This window comes from Triticum aestivum, chromosome 2D (assembly GCF_018294505.1).
Source record: "Triticum aestivum cultivar Chinese Spring chromosome 2D, IWGSC CS RefSeq v2.1, whole genome shotgun sequence".
In the NCBI taxonomy this organism is placed as follows: domain Eukaryota; kingdom Viridiplantae; phylum Streptophyta; class Magnoliopsida; order Poales; family Poaceae; genus Triticum; species Triticum aestivum.
The window spans coordinates 107,260,966-107,278,890 of NC_057799.1; the positions used below are offsets into that span (position 1 = coordinate 107,260,966).

General features: G+C 45.1%; 1 long non-coding RNA gene across 1 annotated transcript; it reads left to right on the forward strand.

The window, feature by feature from the left end:
• The first annotated feature begins 5,056 nt into the window (after positions 1-5,056).
• LOC123051971 (uncharacterized) lies at positions 5,057-9,163 on the forward strand. Its single transcript, XR_006424386.1, has 4 exons — positions 5,057-5,477; positions 5,597-7,466; positions 7,829-8,455; positions 8,754-9,163. It is a non-coding gene; the product is annotated as an uncharacterized lncRNA (long non-coding RNA).
• Positions 9,164-17,925: the final 8,762 nt, after the last annotated feature.

A 17,925-nucleotide genomic window follows, 5' to 3' on the forward strand; every position in this document is an offset into this window, starting at 1 on the left:
GCAAGGCGGCGGCGGCGCGGGCTCCCAGCGGCGGCGGCTCGGGCGGGCTCGGGTGAGAGGGAGGGCGGCGGCGGTGGGGTATTTATGAGGGGGGGGGCTGATGGCGTGGGGAAGGGGGCAAGGCGGCGGCGGCCGTGCTCGAGGCGGACTCGGCGCGGTGGCGGCGCGGCTGCGCGAGGGAGACGGCGGGGTGGGCCGGCGGCTCGGCTGGGCCTCGGCCCGGTCGGGCGCGGCGCGGGTTTTTTTTTAAAACGTTCCGCCGAAAAATTCGTAGAAAAATAAATAAAAATCCAAAAAAGATAAAACAAATTTTCCCGTCTAGTTAGAATATTTAGAACAGGGTGAACATTTTTTTGAAACAAAATAAATTTTTGAAAACATGCAATATTTTTTAATGCAATTAAAATTGCAAACAAAACTCCGAATAAAATCCAATAAATGATTTTAACACTTTTCCTCCAATATTTCAATTGTTTTGGAGAAGTCATATTTTCTCCTCTCATTTATTTTTTTATGAAATATTTTTCCGGAGAGAAAATAATTAAAACCAAAAATCATCGTTTTATTATTTGATGGAAATCAAATATGAAAATTCGAGACAATCCCCAACTCTCTCCGAGGGTCCTTGAGTTGCTTAGGATTTATCGAGGATTTGTCAAAATGCAATAAAATATGATATGCAATGATGATCTATGTATAACATACCAAATTGAAAATTTGGGATGTTACACACGGGGAGGCCCCATCACTTGTGGCTGAATCGGCGTTCCAGCCCCGGGCGCCATGATCTCCGGCGGGTTACTGGGTCCTGCACCAGGCGTGTTGAAGAGGTTTCGAGGGTCGTAAACTGGAGGGAGTCGAGATTGAGCCTTCTGATGCCTCCTTCTCATGATCTCATTGGATGCGTTCTGATCCATCGTGAGCCGAAAAGATTGCGCCTGAATCAGCTGAGTCTGGGCGTCGAGAGCCGCCCGTTCTGCAGCCATCCTGATCCCTTCCGCTGCCAGATCTTCCTTGGCTCTTGCTATATCCAGCTTTAACTGTGCTATCTCCGCATCATGTTGAGCCTGATCCGCTGGGGCGACCGTAGCAGTTAACAGGGCCGTCATCTTGTCTGTGAGATCCATCAGCACCTGAGCCGGCGAGTGCACAGGGCCTCCTGCCCCAGTGGCGGAGTTCTGAACAGGTTGTGCGCCGGCCATGAAGATTCCAACCCGGCTGGGCGGCTCAAAGGGGTCCGGAATACTGTCACCATCGGAACAACCCCTGAGCCTGCCATCTTGAAGCTGGTATAACGAGTCGGTCTCATCGTGGACGACTCGCCGTCAGAGCGAGCGGCCGCCTCATTGCCAGATCCAGATCCTTCAGAGAGTCCTCCATGGACGCATCCCACGAAAGCACGCCTCAAGGCAGGCAGAGTCCGGGTGGGTCTCGCGCGCTGAGCCGTCTCGATGAGGTCGGCGCAGAGGTCCGGCTCAGGGCCCGGCTTGCCAATGAAAACGTGGATTCCGCCGAAGGGGACCCGGTACCCGTACTCGATTGAGCCGGCGTCGGGGCCCCAGCTTGCATCGTCGATGTAGAGCTTGCCGCGACGACTCTTGGTCATCCGGCCCACAGCGTATCCCTTGAGCCCTTCGAAGCTGCCCTTCAAGAACTCAAATCCATAGTGCGCTGGCCCCACGGTGGGCGCCAACTGTCGTGGAATTGTCACGACAGATGTCCTCGTGCAAGGACTTAATCGTGGAGCCATCGCAGCAAGGAAGCTTAAAGGGGTTAATCAGGACAAGGGACACGAGGATTATACTGGTTCGGCCCCTTACGGTGAAGGTAAAAGCCTACGTCCAGTCGAGGTGGTATTACTTAGGGTTTCGATGACCAGGAGCTAAACCGCTCTGCTTGGCTATCGATCTGATCTTACTTGTCCTGAACCGCCGCTGGGTCGTCCCTTTATATAGAGAGGTTGACGCCCAGCGGCTCTCAGAGTCCCGGCCGGCTTATAACAGTGTCCGGCTCGGACTCTTAACTATTCTTGCCTTACACTACAAGTCTTGCCATAACGGCGGTTTATCACTACGGGCCTTAAGCCGCCTCCGGGTCTTAAGCCCATTACTGACGCGCCATCCTCAAGCTTGGTACTGGGCTTCATGTGATGATCATTATGACGTAACCCGGCCCCTCCTGGGCGGGTGACTCTAATGGTTATATCCTCAACACACGGGTAGAGTTGTAGTTGTCTAGGACGAGAGGGCTGGGCTACTCACATTGCAAAGGAGATAGACGAGAAGGAGGAAGAGTATGTTCTGCAAGGTGTGGAATCGGTTGGTGAAGAGAAAGACGAGATTGGCACATCGGCGGCCTCCGAGGAGGAGGACCGCCGGGCAAAATGAAAATCCTAGGATGGAACTGCCGTGGTATGCTCTCCAACACGACAATTCGTGAGCTTCTGGACCTACAGGAGCGTACAAGGGCAGACTTAATTTTCCTTTCTGAATCCCATTTGAATAATTGTAAAGCCGATGAGCTTCGTCGTACTTTAGGTTTTGATTCTATGTTTGTAGTGGAAAGTGATGGTAAGGCCCGTGGCCTCGCTTTGTTTTATCATAAGTCGAATAAAGCCGAGTTGAACTATGTCTCATCCCATTTTATTGATATTGTTTTTATGTACGAGGATGTGGTTCAGTGGCGGTTCACGGGTTTTTATGGTCACCCGAAATGGAATGAACACTATCTCTCTTGGAACGATATTCGCAATCCAAAACATTCAGTTGCGCATCAAGGGCGGTCGCTCGCACATGCCACGTCGGATTAGGTAAATACAAAATGGAGTAGCAGTTTGTCCTTCGCTGCCCCACGCCGTCGTTTGCTTCGTCTAGAAGAAAAGAAAGAGGGAGAGAAACAGGAAATCGCTCCAGCCCTTTTGCCTCGACTCACGCGGCCTCTCCCAAAATATCTGTCTCGTTGCCGCCGCCACCGCCTCGCCCCATCGGCCCATTTTTTTTGAACAAGCAAAGGCACCGAAGTGCCAAATTCATTCAGCTCATAGAGAAAGTACAAAGAGAATTATATAGATCTACTGAAGATGTAGAGAGGAGTAGCAGCAGTATTTAGAAAAGAGAGCTGAAGAAAGACCCTAAATGAGGCAAAGTGGGAATGCCACTACACCATGATCAACATGGTCAGAACTAGCACAGGAACACTCTGAATATGAAACTATGAATTGCTGTTGTCTTTTGCTTCACTGCCATCTTTCTTGAAGCAAGCATGTCAAGGTCCTGTAGAAACAGCAAAATACATCTGCAACCAAGATGAAAACCCTGCAAAATAAGAAACTGATGTACTCCAGCTTCGCGATATAGCATCAAACACCAGAGATCTGCAAATGAATAAAAACCAAGCACAACACAAAGTACAGAGAGAAGGCAGAGCTCAAGAAGAAACAAAGAACAAGCCCAGACTACCAACTATAACTGAGATAAAAAATTGCCACACCAAAACCTACAGGGAGAAAATTAATAACAGTGAACTGTATGAATTCTAAAGCCCTGAATCTGAAAACTTTCAAGAAGAGGCAGTATTGGGCAAAGACCATGATTGTGTCTTGCAGCAAAACCAGAAAGCCGAGTGTTGCCAATAGCATGGAAAACTTGTTGAGCAAGATTATGAGCAATACCATTGATCTCCCTAGAAATGTGAAACACCTTTGGCTGAAGCTGATAAGTAGTCTTAAAAAAACTAGCCAAAGATTTCTTGATACTCCATGGAGTTTCAGAAGTGGAGACATTACCTAGAGCAGCAGCCCCCGCTAAAACCAAGCAGTCCGTCAGAAAAGTAGGCTGAGCAATGTTGAGTTGAGATGCAAGATAAGCAGCAAAATTTAGTGCAAGAGCCTCCGCTTGCAGAGGAGTAGAAGTTGGAGGAGCTGAAGCTTGCACTTGCACATTGATCTCTCCTCGGTTAGAGGGTAAGGAAATAAAGATTCCCACACCTGTGCCAACCTGTCCTTGCAACAAACCTGGAATTTTCTTGGTCCTAAAAGCTGCATCCGAATAGATTTTAGCCCCATCAGCCAACAAATCAGACCTAAGGGTTCTGCCAGGCAAAGGAATTTGATTAGAAGACAACTGAGTTGGAGTTGGAGCCTGATTCAAGAGAAGGCCATTGTCATACACATTAGAGGTTAACGCAAGAGCAACAATGTGAACTTGATGAGGAAGAGATTTCGCCCTATCAAATAGAAAATCATTCCTTGCTTTCCAGAGACACCAAAGAAGCATAAAAATGTTAGAAAGAGAACCATATGGATGCCTCATGCGAAGAACATCAATAACATAATGCAAGGTGGAATGCCCCTGGACTAAAGCATCGGAACGAACAAACCAAGGAGAGGAAAACCAAGCTGCACGAGAAAAAGAGCACATGAAAAACAGATGGACCTCATCCTCTTGTTGACCACATCGGCAACAATTTTTTGAAATATGAATGGAAAATCTACCAGCCCTCAACCCCGTAGGAAGAGCCCTCCTAAGCAGTCTCCACGCAAAAGTTTTAACTTTTGGGAGCATATCTTTTTGTTTCCAAATGAGTTTAAGAAGATTTGAGAGATCCAAAGGAACAACAGAAGGTGCATTTCGGGGAATGGCCTGAATTTCCTGCAAACAAAGTTTATAGGCGGATTTTGAAGAACAAATATCATTATGAGTGAGATCCCAACAAAGCGTATCCGGACTATCATCATCAATAATATCTGTTTGCACAATAAGAGAGGCCAAAGGTTCTTGAAAAAGAGAGCAAACCAAGTCCCGGTTCCAAGTTTTTTGGTCCGGAAACCAAAGATCTTTAACTAAAAATGAATATTGAAAACCATGTCGTTGATGAATAAGACAATCATGAACTGATCTCCAAAGAGAGCACCAAGGAGTGCTTTAAATTGAGATATTGCCTTGAGATAATTGATAAAAAGAATGGGCTTTGAGTTTCGGTAGAATTTTAAGAATAGAAGCCAAAAGGCCGACTTAGGAGAATTAGCAGAGGCTGTCCATATGGAGGCATTATGAAAATATTTGCTTCGTCCTCCGGCACCGGCCAAGCAGACTCCACATCCAATCGCCCACGCCTCCTCTCGACCCAGGCACATCGCATCCTTCCCTCACCCCTGCCGCCTCTATGCCACTCCTAACCCTTTCTCTTCTCAATCCGGCTCCATGGAGGTGGCCGGCAGGGAGGACGAGGATGTGGAGGAGGGCGCTGCCGATGGCGCCAGAAGCAGCTCGACAAGAACCACCGTCACGCGGAGGCAAGTCGCCATCGACACGGCCTCTTCGTCTGCGCCATCAAGGGCCAACAGCTCCAGATCCGGGAGCATCTTCCCGGAGGCGGAGCCGGCGACTCCTGATGCACCTGGTGATGGCCGGGGTAGCGATCCAGTCGACCTTCTGGATGTTGGCTTCCTCACTATGCTGCAACCACCTCCTCCGCAGGTCAGTGGTGTTATGTCCTCTTCGGCAGTGGCGAGATCTGGCAGGAGCACGAGGGAGGTGCATACCATCTGTTCGACGGTATGCCTATACTGATTGATTGCTCCTCTTTTCCTCTACAGGTGGACGAGTGCTACGAGCCGGCAGTTCCTGAAAATTTTCTTGCAACCGGTTGAGGTTTTTCTCTGACCATTCCTCCGAGATTCCGGTTTTTTACACTGTTCATTTGTTTGTGAAAAGAGAGGTGAGAAAGGAAGTGCTGGACTAGCTGTTGCGATGGGGATTAATTCAAAAGATTAGAGGAGATAAGTCAGCAAAGATTTAGGTGATGTTCCTGCTGCTAATGTGTATGCGACTGAAAAGTCAGAGGGTAGAAGAGAAAATTTTGCTGCTAATGCATATACAAAGAGAGAGGGTTGATGTTGCTATTTTGTTCCCTATTAGAATTGGTCGCTCTATGGGATTCTTATCGCATTTTCTTGATCTGGGGTGATTTTGTGTCCTTTTAACTGATGCATGTCGTGTGTGGGTTCTGTGGGGATTCCACCATTAGCAGAAAGATCAAGGCAATGTGATAACTTTATGAGGACATATTTTGTGTCTAAATCTGCTGAGTTATATGATGTGTAACATGGCAGTGTTGCTGAATGGAAGGAGGTAATTTGCTTGCTCTTTCTAAATTTGTTGGTTTCTTCATGCTGTATTGATTAATATTGTAATATTTAATATTGTTTTGTCGGCTCCCTTGTTGTTGTGATCTTCGTGTTGAAAAGGCAGTACGAACACTCGATTAGAGGATCCTGCTAGGCCTCTCTACCTCATAGAATTTGATATGGGTTGCCTTGTTCCTCTCATTCTTATTCTTCTCAGAATTTAGGGTTGGGCGTTGAACATACATGCACAGGTTGGTTTCAGTTTTCTGTGTAAACTGAAGCAGGGGATAAGTCAATATACATATGTCGTGTTCCAGATTAGAAATTAAGAGAAGAGAGAGAGAAACGATTGGTTAGTAAAATATGTAGCTGCAAGTTTACATAGTGGAATTGCTGACCAAAGTTTTTCTCTAATGTACATTTCGGAAATTCCTAATACTTAAAACTTGTTTTTCAGCCCGTTTTCTGTCATCAGAAAATACAAATAGCATTTTTTTAATCAGTTAACAGTATGAACAGTCAGCTAACAATACAAATATGGTAGCATTTTTCAGCCTATTACTTACTGAATGCGAGTCATTGGCATTTTTTCAGTCGGTTAACAAACAGTTTTTCAGTTAGTTAACAAATAGCAACACTTCAGAAGCTTTTTTAGATAAGCTACAGAGATAAGCAACAGTTTTTCAATCAGTTAACAAACAGCAGCACAACAGTTTTTCAGTCACCTGATCTTTGTCCAATTTTTTCTCGCTTGTTAAAGGTCACCATTGTATTCGACCTGGGAACCTACATACAGATTTTCATCTATGATATTTCAGCATCTTCTATGCTTCCAATCTGTTAATTTAATTTTACTTATAAACGGCACAACCTTCCCTTCTCCTTTTTCGTGTGTAGAATTGATGATTGATGTAGTTTCACTGAATCAAAATACTGATGCCTTTTCCCTTCTCCTTGACAGCTTTGCGAGAGCTAGGAAAGTATTGGTGGAATCTCATGAAGAAGAGAGACAGATAATGTTTGAGGTGAATTCCTTCACCTGCCCTGCTTATGGGAAATTCTGCAATGATGCCCAGCGGCACACCACTCTCAAGTCTGAGATGAATTCCTTCACCAGAGGTTCTCCTTCGTGAGCTACGTCAGCGCTCAGAAGGCATGCATCGAAGCCCTTGACGGCTGGTTGTCCAAGTTCATCCTAACAGACACCATTTGTTACTCCCGGGGGATCTCCTTGATTGCGCCCGACAGGGCTGGCACGCCGCCTCTGGTGGTGATCATGAGTGGCACACCATGCTGTCGACGACTGGATCGATCCTCCTCACTAGTGACTCCGGCATAGGTATTCCTCTCCTCTGCTCTGCTCTCTCTCTCTCTCTCTCTCTCTCTCTCTCTCTCATGCCACTGGTTCCATCTCACATCAATAAAAAATTAAAATGCATGAAAGGTGGCCTTTTTATTTCAATGTATGTGTGGCACTTTGAGCATCCATAGGCTTGTTTAGTTTCCGTTGGGGAGAGGTGGTTCAACGCCGAGTAGAACAGAATTATAGTCTCTGTAATTTCAATGTACATGTGGCACTTCGAGAGCTTAGATGCTTGTAACATTGCTGTCGTTTCGAAACCAATCTCTCAGAATTTTTACAGTGCCGGTTACTTTTCATTGCACTGAATTATGTGTTTCATTTCTGCTGGATTGGTGCAGGACTTGGCGATGGGGAGAGGTCGTTCAGCGCTGCGGAGAGCTGGTGCCAAGAACTAACTGTTGATGTGGAATCATATTTATTAAATAATTATCAGTTTGACTTATTCGCTTGTATTCAAACTGTACTGCATTTTTGTTTGAGTCATGTTTTTTCATGTTCATGATAGTTCTTATATACTGTGCTTCTCATAATTTGGGTGGGACTTTTTATAGAGGTAACCTTTGGTATTATTGAGTGGTTTTCAACTAATTTGTGAAAGCAATTGGTTTTGTTTTCCGTAATCAGATGTAGAATTTGCATAGTAGAAGGTATCAAAGCGATGCATATATTGTGAAATGTGTCTATCTAGCTGGTCTTAGTTTCAGTTAGATAACTTTATGTTCATTGATCCTGAGTATAATGGCTTCGTTTTTTTGTCCTGCTGTAAGCAATTCTTTATTGTGTGGAGTTTGTCAGTATAATTACTTGATGAATTTGGTTATTTTTCAACAGATAGCTGAAGAAGATTAGGTGATTTGGCGATTCAATTGCTGAAAATGTTGCATGCAATGGAGAGCCATATAAGTGTGCTTGCAGTGTCTACTATTGATTCTATGCATCGTTCAGTTCAAAAGAGTATAGGACAGGTATCATACCTACAGAACTGAATGTACCATGAAATAATCTTGAATAATCAACCATATGGTTCAACTGAACACATGTTTATTAATTCAGTAACTAAGTTATGTTTTCCGATTCGATAAGTTATCCCATAAGATAAATTTAAATAGATTAATTACTGATCAAATACATTTTAGGTATTTCATAGAATACTCAAGTCCTATGCAGCAAAATTATATGCCAGGTTGCCAAAAGGTGGTACTGGTATTGTTGCAGCTGTTGACATTATAAATTAGAACATTGTCTTTGTTTGGTAATTTGCAGATGCAAGCGCTTCTGACTGCTAAAGTTTCTAATTTAGAATAAGGAGCAAGGCACTCGGTTGTAGTTCAGATCATAGGCTTGCTATGACTCTCTTTTGCGATTCAAAATTTTAGTGCAAGAATCTTGGCTTCTTGTGGGGTCTCTGTAGTAAAATCTCATTCATCATCATCAACAGATGATTTCATTTTGTGTATGCTTGAGTTTAGAAATTTTTGTCTCACTGTCCATCGTCGACGTACCGTCCATGAGCTGTTCATATAAGTCTAGTAATAATATCTCTGATTTATTTTAATAATGTACATTTCCACCAATGCATTTCTGTTGGTCCTGTAACTACTACTTTCGCCTCAAAGATTGCCACTGATCAGCTTTCATGTCTATAACATGATTATCTAGCTACATGTGCTCCATCTCTCCTGTTTTGTTCTATTACAAATGTCACTTTCTTCACTAATCACGGTCATTAGCATAAAAAGGACAGTGGAAGGGACGCCACCTACCTGGCACCGCAAAGCTTCCGCTCAGGCGACGCATCAGGGGTGTGCCTCTGTCCATGTCGGTAGCCTGCACTGTGCGGGCGAGTCAGATTTTTACCGTGGAGAAAAAAACGCAGCAAGTGCGGGCGACTTCCTCTTAGTGTTACTATAAAACTTATTGGGCAATCATATTTAATTGTTGAATGTGTTTAATCTGGTTGGGAATAATCCACTACCTAAGGGGATCAAGATCTCCGAAATATTATTGTTTGTTCAAAGGTTGTTTGTTCTGTTATCAGTTAGAAATTCTATTGCAAGTTCACATGTTCATCAGCAATTAGAGAAAAAAAGGGGTGAACGGGTCGCTTATCAATTTGGCACCGCACAAACTTCCTCTCAAGAGGCGCCACCTTGTGGCGCCCCAACCCCTGGTCTATATAGTAAGGGTAACCACCCCTTGGTGGTTTTGGGGGATTTTAATGAAATTTTATACCCATCGGAAAAAGAGGGTGGTATGGCTAGACCACTTGGTATGATGAGAGAATTCCGTGAATGTCTAATGGATTGTGGGCTAGAGGACCTAGGCTATAAGGGCGACCTGTTCACTTGGAAGAGAGGCGAAATACGTGAACGTGTGAATGTCTTGATCGAGCGGTCTGTAATATAGCGTGGGCAAAAAAATTCCCACGAGCGGCAGTGATCAATGAAGAACAAAAATTCCCACGAGCGGCAGTGATCAATGAAGAACATGTTCATTCTGATCATCGCCCAATTGTACTGGATACAGATTACTTAGATGAAAAATCTTTAAACAACCAGAGGGGCGTGTTAAACAATTTGAGGCGAGGTGGTTGAAGGAAGAAACGGTCACTGAAATTGTTAAGGCACCGTGGGAGAAAGCAAAACTTGCAGGTATTGGACCCTCACTTGTTGATCGTACAAGAGCAGTGCATGCCGATCTGCATAACTGGGACCGGGAAACTCTGAAGGGACCAAAGGTCAGAATTAGGAAATAAAAAAAAGAATTGGAGAGAATAAGGCGTGGCCCATTGAATACGGAGTCTCGATGTCTTCAGAAGAAAATTATTGTGCTAATTGAAAATATCTTGGATCAAGAGGAAATTTTTTGGTTACAGAGAGGACGGGCAAACTGGTTGATGCACGGGCATCGTAATACCTCTTTCTTTCATAACGCAGCCACGGCCAGGAAAAAAAGAAATAATATAAAGAAACTATTAAACGAGTTTGGAAATTGGATAACATGAAAGGAGTTGACGAATCACATCACTGAATATTGCACAAAGCTCTTTACATCGGAAGTTCACCATCCGAATCAAGAAGTCTTATCACTAGTCCGTAGGAGAGTGTCAAACGAAATGAATAATGCTCTACTTGCTCCTTATTCCGCGGAAGATGTTCGCAAGGCTTTATTTGATATTGGGGACCTGAAAGCTCCAGGGCCAGATGAACTCCATGCCATTTTCTACAAAAGGTTCTGGCCCATGATGGGGGAAGACCTAATTGAGGAGGTTTTGAAAGCAATCAATACATGTACTATCCCGAATGGATGGAATGATACGGAAATTGTGATGATTCCTAAGATTAATACACCAGAAAAGGTAACTCAATTTAGGCCGATCAGCTTATGTAATGTGGTGTACAAAATAGTTGCAAAATTGGTGGCTTCTCGACTGAAGACTTTTCTACCAGAAATCATTAGCCCAACACAAAGTGCATTCGTACCGGGTAGATTGATAACGGACAATATTTTAGTGGCCTACGAATATTTTCACACAATCAAGAATAAAAGAGAGGGTAGAGAGGGTTTGTGTGCTATAAAACTTGACATGCACAAAGCTTACGATAGAGTCGAGTGGGTTTTTTCAAAGGAGATTATGTTGAAGTTGGGTTTTCGTCGAGAGTGGGTTAATTTGGTTATGCAATGCCTCACAACTGTAGAATCCAAAGTAAGGATTAACGCTGAGGAAAGTGAGAGTTTTCAGCTTACTAGAGGGCTGAGGCAGGGGGACCCGCTATCACCATACCTCTTTCTGCTATGCACGGAAGGGTTGAATGCTTTGCTCTTGCATGCTGAGGAGAACGGGAAAATATCAGGAGTTAAAGTTTGTAGAGACGCCCCGCCTGTTACAAATCTTCTCTTTGCGGATGATTCATTGATTTTGATGAAAGCCAACCAACATAATGCGTCGGCCCTGAAATCAGTACTAGATTTATATTGTGCGGTGTCGGGACAACTGGTAAGCGTGGAAAAGTCCAGTATTTTCTTTAGCCCTAATACAAAGGTTGAGATCAGAGAACAAATGTGTACAATGCTAAATATAATGACCGAGGCCCTGAATGACAAATACTTGGGCTTGCCAGCAAACGTGGGTGTTGATAAAACATATTGCTTTAAATTTTTGATTGAACGTATTGTTAAGAAAATTAGTGGTTGGAAGGAAAAATTACTATCTGTCGGAGGGAAGGAGATCCTGCTCAAGGCTGTGATCCAAGCCATACCTACCTATGCAATGTCAGTCTTTAAAATTCTTAAAAATTTTTGTAAAGGAATCATCGACGCGATTGCGCTTTTTTGGTGGGGAGACGAGGAGAACCAGAGGAGGATGCACTGGATGGCCTGGTGAAAAATGTGTGTACCAAAAGTCCAAGGACGAATGGGTTTCCGTGATATCCATTGTTTCAACCTGGCTCTGCTTGCCAAACAGGCATGGCGTCTCCTTGATAATCCTGAATCCTTCTGTGCCACCATTCTAAGGGCCAAGTACTATCCTGATGGCGACTTGCTGAATTCCAAGCCAAAGCATGGTGCTTCCTTCACCTGGCAAAGCATCATGGCAGACATAACTACTCTGAAACGTGGCTATATTTGGCGAGTGGGGAATGAACATAATATCAATATCTGGGAAGATGCCTGGATCCCAAATTGTGCCACTAGGAAGATTGTGACTCCTAAGGGGGGACAATTGTTATCAAAAGTGGTGGATTTGATTGACCCCATCTCCAATAATTGGAATGAGGACCTGAATAGACAAGCTATGTGGCCCATTGACGCACAACGAATTCTTTCAATCCCAATTTCGCAACATAATATGACAGATTTCATTGCCCGGAGTTATACAAAAAATGGTACGTTCTCGGTACGGTCTGCTTACTCTGCGGAGTGGAACTATCAGTATGGGAGTCAACTAAAACACTCTAATGGGATGGGGCGAACCACACCTAACCCTATATGGTGTCAAATATGGAAGTTATCATGTCCGGGAAAAGTCAATTTTTTTATATGGCGTACGTTACATGGCACTCTCCCATGTCGGGCAACACTAGCTAACAGACACATGAAGGTTTGGCCCTTGTGCCCTACTTGCTCTCAGGGTGTAGAAGACACGAAACACATGCTTTTTCTATGTACTAAAGCAAAGGAGGTCTGGAAGAGACTAGGGATGGATGACATTATTGATAGAGCTTGTGAGGTTGATCGTGCTAGAGAGGCGATATTGAATACCTTTTACTTCTTCCAGAGCAAGATTTGCATATTATGGGGTACCAAAATGTACGAGAAATGATGGCTATTTCAGCTTGGTATCTATGGTGGGAGAGACGGAAATTAGTGCACACGGAAGTAACTCAGAATGCAACTCAGATATCAATGGGGATCATAGCCCTTACATACAATTTTGTAAATGCATCATCTTTAAAGGCGTCCATAAAAAGGGGGGTTGACTTTGTCCTCCTAGGGGTTTCGTGAAACTCAATGTTGACGCCTCTTTTGACCATGACATGCTGAAGGGTACGACGGGGGCAGTCCCGCGAGACGACAAAGGTAGGTTTATTGTAGGAGGAAATGGAAAGATCGACCATTGCGCGGATGTTCTGATTGCAGAAGCATTAGCTCTCAAATTTGGACTAACATTAGCGCAAAGGGCGGGGTGCAACCGATTAATCATCAACTCAGATAATCTGGATGTGATTGAGACCATGCAGGACGGATGACAATCAACGGGTGCGGCGGCGGCAATTTTTGATGACTGCTTTCACTATGGATGTGATTTTATCATGACTAGATTCGAACACTGTAATAGAGAACCAAATAAAGTAGCACATCAACTTGCTAGATTAGCTAGATTTTCTTCAACTTCGGATTGGTTTGAGGAGCCTCCAAATGAAATTGTAATGATCCTGACAAACGATGTACTATTTATTTCTAATGAATAAAGTTTCGTTTTAACTCAAAAAAAAAACTATTATCCAGTTCACCTTTTACTCGCCTGTATGCACAGACATGGAATTGTTTCCTATGAAGAAAATCTTCTAAGAGCTTGCTGAAGACAGTAGATGTTTATCTGACATACTCTCCCCCAAGCTCAACATTATCTGCTCATCAAATACAGTTCATGCCTCTCTTATGAATCCGTGTCTACTGTAGAAGTCAATAAATGCGCTCCCCAGAAACTTGCTCTTGTCAAGTCCATGTCTTAGGAGAAGCCATGGACCTCTTTTGCATGCCTGGATAATTTCAGGCCAGAAAGACTCGAAAGTATACTTGTCATGGTATTAGAATTTGGTTTTAACCTTGAAGCAACCATTTCAGTAAACAAACTGACACTCACATGATACATTTCAGTAACCTTGAAGCAATCAATTAAACCCATTAAGCTACGCGGGAAGGGCGGCCAATCAGCTATGCCACATGGCGCAAGCTAGTTGGCTGCGGTGAGAACTCTTTTTGAGTTCTTTTTAGATGAAGTTAAGCTATGCAGGAAGGGCGGCCAATCAGCTATGCCACATGACGCAAGCTAGTTGGCTGCGGTGAGAACTCTTTTTGAGTTCTTTCTAGATGAAGTGTGGATTATTTTTTATATGTATTTCTTTTTAGATGGAGGTGAGGGCCTCTGGTATTTTTAAAGGTTTTTTAAATGGAGGGTTATGCAAAGTGGCACTCGCTGGTAGGATGCGGTGATAATTTTTTTCTTTTTTTAGATGAAGGTGAAGATTTTTTTCTGAGATGTTTTTTTAGACGGAGACGAGGACTCTATGTTTTTCTAATAAAAACATGCGCACAGCTTCCTCTTAAGCGGCGCCACCTTGTGGCGCCCTAACCATTAGTGTACTCCAAGAGACAACATCCTTGAAATCGACGGAATGGAACAGATAATTAGTCATCTCCAGACAGCCACACTTGCAGTACATATCAACGAGAGCATTGGAAACACATTTATCATCAGCAACTCCACATCTTACTGCGCATCCATGCAACACCGTTCCAGCTTGTAACTCTTTCACCCTGCCAAATGCGATAGTGGCAATGATCACGGAATCAGCCAAGAATCCTACCGATCACATCCTGTCGAACAAACTCATCGCATCGAGCCAATCTCCTGCATGCACGGTTCCTCCGATCATGGCGGTCCACGCTGCCACATCCCTTTCCTGCATGCTCTCGAACACACTCCTCGCCTCGCCCAAGCACCCACACTTGGCAAACATGTCCACGAGCGTGCACTGCACAAACACATTGGGCGTCGCATAGCCACGGGCAACGCCGGCCTGCCTCCACATGCTCTCTTATCATCCGGCCCTGCTCAACCGCTCTGAGCGCCTTGATGCCTGCCGGGTGGGTACGTGAAACCATCCGCCGCAGCCGAATCATCTTCGACCATCGCCCGGCACGTCTCCAGCGCCTCGGAGAACCGGCCTGGGTAGACGAGGCCCTTGATCACGGCGTTCCACGCGAAGGAGTTCCTCCTGGGCATTCCATCAAGCACGCCTGCGTGTGCTCGATCTGCCCGAGTGTGAGGCCCCTGAGATGGATCTCACAGGATTCATGGTGGATTGGTAGGATAAGAGGGGCTGAGGAAGAGAGAACAAGAGAGTTCAGAGAACAAGAGAGAGTTCAGAGAACGGAGAGAGAGATTCAGACGTTTCCTTTCATTTCCGATACCTGTACATGACTCACACGCTGGGGTTATATCGTCCCCATACAGCTCAGCACACGCACACACTACACCGCCCATAGCCAGCCAACAACTAACTGACCAAGGACCCCACCCTTAGCTCCACGCTGTCCGTCACCACCACAGACGCAGTCAAGGTGGGGGCGTGACACTATCCCCACCTGAAGACGAAGCCCCATCCCAAAGAGAACTAAGTGGAAAACGTGCTTGAAGAACGTTGTAATCTTCCCAGGTAGCGTGATCCTCTGCCAGTCCTTGCCACTTGACCCTGATCTGTGGAGTCGCTTCATTTCCTTTCTTAACCAAACGACGCTCCAGGATCGCCTCAGGATGAAGAGAAATTGTAGATAGGTTAGGTGGTGCTGGTAGTTCAGCAAATACTGGGGAATAGTCAGCAGTGCAGGGCTTCAACTGTGAAACGTGGAACACCGGATGAATTAAGCAGTCTAGAGGAAGATCTAGGCGATAAGCTGCTGCGCCAATCTTCTCTGTCACCTTGAAGGGTCCATAGAATTTCAGGGCCAATTTGGCACAAGGACGGTTGACCAGAGAAGTCTGTGCATAGGGTTGCAACTTCAACAACACTGCTTCACCCACAACAAAATGTCGATCCTGTCGGCGCTTGTCTGCTTGAGCCTTGATCCGCTCTTGAGCTCGCCTTAAGTGTTCTCTGAGCATGGTGAAGAAATCCTCCTGGTCCACCGCCAAATCTGCCAGGGAAGTGGGAAGTTCGCCTGTATCCATAGGCATTGTGCCGAAATTTGGCTCGATTCCATACAAGGCTTTAAAGGGTGTGCAACCAAGTGAGGTATGATATGATGAGTTGTACCAAAATTCTGCCATAGACAACCAACGCTTCCATTTGGTGGGACTGTCATGAACAGCACAACGAAGATACTGTTCCAAACACTGATTGACCCTCTCGGATTGGCTGTCCGTTTGCGGATGATACGCCGTTGAATAACACAGTTTGGTACCAATTTCCTTGAAGAGCCTGCGCCAGAAGTGGCTGGTGAACACTCGATCTCTGTCCAAAACAATGGACGCTGGCACTCCATGTAATCTGACGATGTTGTCAACGAAAACAGTAGCAACAGAGTGTGCTGTGTATGGATGTTTCAGAGGGAAGAAATGAGCATATTTCGTCAGGCGATCGACCACTACCAGAATTACCTCAAATCCATCTGACTTAGGAAGCCCATCAATAAAATCCATAGTGATATCTTTCCACGGACGAGAAGGTACATGCAGTGGCTGTAGCACCCGCGGGCAAGGTGCGTTCGTGTTTAGCTTGTTGGCACACCTGACATTGCTTGATAAATTCATCAATGTGGCGTTTCATACCCTGCCAGTAAAACAACTTGGAGAGTCGATGATAGGTGGCTCGAACACCAGAATGCCCTCCTACAGAACTAGAGTGCAAAGCATGAATGAGCTTAGTTTGAATTGCCGAATTTTTTCCAATCCAAAGCCTTCCATTGTGACGAATCAGGCCGTTGTCAAGTGAATAGCCTTTTTCATCAGGACTATGCACGGCCAACTGAGCCATCAGTTCCAGGGCTTGAGTATCAGTCTGGTAAGAATTCACAACCTCCTGGACCCAAGCTGGTTGACAGACAGACATAGCAGTGATGGTGTATAACCGGCCCACTCGTGAAAGAGCATCTGCGGCATGATTTTCACCGCGGAAAGGTGCAATAGCACCCGGGAGTCCCGACCCCCGCTTATCGCACCGTTGAGCCCCCGCTAAGATTCGCACTTTAGCCTGTCCGGTCACAGACCATTTACAGTAGCAGCATCATACTTATCCAGCCCATTGGCCTGTCACACGAGGCATGCAGTGGTTCACAGATGTAGGCTGTAGGACCTGGTTGTAGGCAGCAGAGGCCGACACTCATGTGATCATGTCACTGTTTAAAAACCGTCGCTTTCTCTCTGTTTGACATGCATGCACAATCTCTCTCTTCTAGCTGTCTCTCTACTTTCTCTTAGATGTCTCTCTCACACACTTTCGTCTCACCTGCATGCACACTAGCACACGGTTCTCTCTCACTTCATTTGAAAAAGCTTTCTCTCTCTCACTTCTCTGGAAAAGAGAGTCTATCTCTTCAATTAAAAATTGTTCAAGAAGTGGATGAGTCAGAGAAATTTAAAATGGTTCAAGGAATATGGGTCATGGGTAATCGTTTTGTGTGTGGACGAAGTGGATGTGTCAGAGAAATTGACCAGTATCAAGTTCTGCCATCTACCTCTTCTTTGTGGGGACCGGAAAGAGAGAATGAATCAGCCGCAGTACTCCACGTGCCCCGCCGTATTACTGTCCAATAGGCCTGCTAAACAAAACACCATCACAGGAAATGGCACAAATCTCTAGGTAATGTGTTCTGCCTGGACGTACAGGATAACCGGGAGTCCCTACCCCCGGGACCTAAAAAGCATGTCTCTTTTCACTGCCCTTGCGATATTTGAACTGAAACTGAAGTCCCACCATTTTAGCCATAGCTTTGCGTTGCAAATCTGTAATCAGTTGTTGTTCTTGTAAATGGCACAAGCTGCGATGATCCGTAACAATGGTGAAGGGACCACGCTGTAGATAGGTTCGCCACTTATCAATTGCCATGATGACTGCCAAGAACTCCTTTTCATAGACCGACAGCTTCTGATTAGCTATACCCAGAGCTCTACTCAAGAACGCAATAGGACGATTGTTTTGGGACAACACAG